The sequence below is a fragment of the Meleagris gallopavo genome, chromosome 1, assembly GCF_000146605.3.
Source record: "Meleagris gallopavo isolate NT-WF06-2002-E0010 breed Aviagen turkey brand Nicholas breeding stock chromosome 1, Turkey_5.1, whole genome shotgun sequence".
In the NCBI taxonomy this organism is placed as follows: domain Eukaryota; kingdom Metazoa; phylum Chordata; class Aves; order Galliformes; family Phasianidae; genus Meleagris; species Meleagris gallopavo.
This window is the reverse complement of record NC_015011.2, coordinates 189,954,409-189,957,382: the sequence shown is the minus strand read 5'-3', so window position 1 is coordinate 189,957,382 and position 2,974 is coordinate 189,954,409. Positions and strand designations below refer to the sequence as shown.

General features: G+C 47.2%; 1 protein-coding gene across 2 annotated transcripts in view; it reads left to right on the top strand.

Annotated features, from left to right (window-relative positions):
* Nucleotides 1-2,974, top strand: part of FCHSD2 (FCH and double SH3 domains 2) — a 569,931-nt gene that overhangs the window by 342,880 nt on the left and 224,077 nt on the right. The window lies entirely within an intron of this gene.

Below are 2,974 nucleotides of genomic sequence, written 5' to 3'. Positions count from 1 at the left end.
GGCGTGGATGGTGGCTCGTGGGCACGCCGTGGGCGTGCGTTGGTTGGGCCGACCTGCACACAGCGAGGGGGTTGGAGCTGGGTGAGCACTGTGCTCCTTTGCAACCCAGGCCATTCTATGATTCCCAGCTTCCCTGGCCCACACTTGTCACTGCTGTCTGCCTGCTCCAGCAGCCGGGGCTCAACTTCTGCCCCTTCTCAAGTTCAGCAGCTCTGCACTTGTCCTCTCAGCCCTTCTCCTGATATAACCTGGGGAAAATTACCCGTGGCTCTGGCTCAATTTAGCAGCATCCAACACTGTATCACAGCTACCATAAAGCTACAACTGTTTTATCGTAGCCATGGTGTAGGTGGACCACGTTTCTGACATTACATCTCCTCCCTCTTTGCCTTTACTGCATTCATGTGTTCTGTTCTATTTTATATATCACTGCTGAGATTTCAGGGCAAAAGTTTAGTCCCTCTAGACACTGTCATTCTCAGAGCATCCCAGTCTGCTTGTGGGAAGCTCTTTGGGAGAAAAAAAGGGTATTTGGGAATCTGGAGAGTGTTAAATCATAATATATATATTATATATATGTATATGTATGTGTATATATATGTATATGTATATATATGTATATGTATATATATGTATATGTATATATATATATTTTTTTTTGAGGAGTACTCCAAAAAGATCAGAAATATAGATTGAAAGCTATTTTATTCAGCATCAATATTTTAGTGTTATTTCACATGGATGTGTTTTCATTTCAAATTAGAGGAAATACTTCTATGACATAAACCTAAGGCACTTCCCAAATAAGAGCTTTTAGCTGTTCTAAATGCAGCCAGCAAAGATGCAGACATCCTTCCTTCGTTGTAATGTTGGTTCTTTGTTCCCAAAACCTTCAGTTGTGATGTTGGTTTGTGCTCTGTTCCAAAAACATTTCCTCAGTTGTGATGCTGGTTCTTTGTTCCCATCACCCTTCCTTGATGGTTAGGTTGGTTCATACTCTCTTCCCAACACCCTTCCTTGTTGTATTGTTGGTTCATAGTCTCTTCCCAACACTCTTGCTTGGTTGTTAGGTTGGTTCTCACTGTGTTCCCAGCACCCTTCCTTGGTTGTGATGTTGGTTCTTTGTTCCCAACGCCCTTCCTTAGTTGTAACATTGCTCTATTCCCATTCCAAGTGCAACCATTAAAGCTCTTCTTTTTCCATACTCTGGTTACCCACAGGACAGAGCTGAGACTTTATCCTGTATATATGTCCTCTTAACCAGCTGAGCAGAAGTACCAATGCTTTTTGTCGTTTTCCAGATCAGAAAAAGCAGAGCAGGTGGCTGTGTTGCTGCACCCACTTGGGACCAGGCACGCTGCCCGCTGTTTGACGCGAGCCTTTTGCTGCCCAGAAACAGAAGTTGGTGTGAGGTCACCCCGTGGGAAGTTTGTAGCCTATTAACACAGATCTGTTTGCACTTCGTTAGCACGCAACCAGAGCTGCCCATCAGACCTGCAGCACCATGGAGCTGCAATGCAGTTTGCTTCCAGGTTACCAAAATTCTCTGACCTTGGAATGAGCAAACCCCCAACCTCTTCAAAATGCTCAGAAATCCATCTGCTTCACCCAAATCCCTGTCACGCAGCAACCAGAGAACCCTGGGCTGGTTTAAGTGTCCTGCTGTGCTGCAGCCATCTCTATAAAAAGAAAGGTGAGGGGTGATCTGGACGTAACTCCTCTTCCTCTGGGTTTTCTGATCTCAGTGTGCTCTCTGTGGCTGAGCAGGGGATACTTGGCACCAGTGACAGCTTTGGCGTGGGGACAGAGAGAGAGAGAGAGAGAGAGAGAGAGAGAGAGCCAGGAGCGCTGCCTGGGCTCAGGCATAGCAAGGAATGGTGTAAACATGCTTCAGACCTGTGCTCTGGAAACTATGCAGAAGGTTAAAGTTGAGCCTGCCTGGAGCTGCCCACTCGCTGTCAAAGGAGCAGCTCTGAAACGTGGCCAGAATGCCTCACCGTGTGCTGTGCCTGGAAGGAATCGGTGTATTTCTAAGAAAACAGCCTTGTGCAGAGGGAAGTGAAGAAGTGTAGGTCTTCCTTTATCCACATCCCAAAGATGCTGGTGAAGCTATAGCCGTGAATGTGATTTCCCAGGGCCTGTGGCTCGTGTCTGTGAGCTGGGAATGCTCTCTGTGCTTGCCAGTTCACAGCTGCGCATTAGGAATAGCAAAATAGAAAGAAGAGCTGCTGAGCCTCTGTTAAGGCTGGGAATCTTTTCTTGGAAGGGTTCTTAGGGACACGTACACTGCTGCAAATGGACACAGTGGTGTGAAAAGGGAGGGGGATTTTACCTGTTTCTATCAGAATGAGCCCAATCTGTTTGGCAAGCACACCTCCTGTGTGGCAACTGGGAGCATCCAGACCACCATCCACCATCAGGGATGTTGTAACACAGCAGGAAGATGCTCTGCTGCCCTGTTTGCAGTGTAAGGGCACAGTGCTCTTTTGGGGTAAGCTATTGCATCAGTGCCATATGTAAAATGTGGGCGAGGGACTGCAAGTTCTACAGAAGCCTCTGGATGAGCAGGAAGGCTACTGCCTGAGTGCTTCCTCTCCTACCAACACCTCTTGAGTTGTTTACGATCCACCTCGTCCGTCTTTCATCTCCACTCACTTAATCTCCCCAAAAAGGAAGAGTAAAAAGAACAAAGGAAATAAATCTAATTCAATTTTCCTTCCTTAATTTTGCTTAAATTACTTTTAAAAATGGATAAGGAGCTGTCTGGATGGTGGCACTCAGAGAGCTGTGGTCAGCAGCTCAGGGTCCAGGTGCAGACAAGTGTTGAGTGGTGCTCCTCAGGGCTGTGTGCTGGGAGCAGTGTTAGTGAACATCTTTGTGGGTGACACAGGCAGTGGGATGGAGTGCAACCTCAGCACTTTGCAGATGGCACCAAGCTGAGAGGGTGCCCCCTCCCTGTAAGCACTGAAGGCCA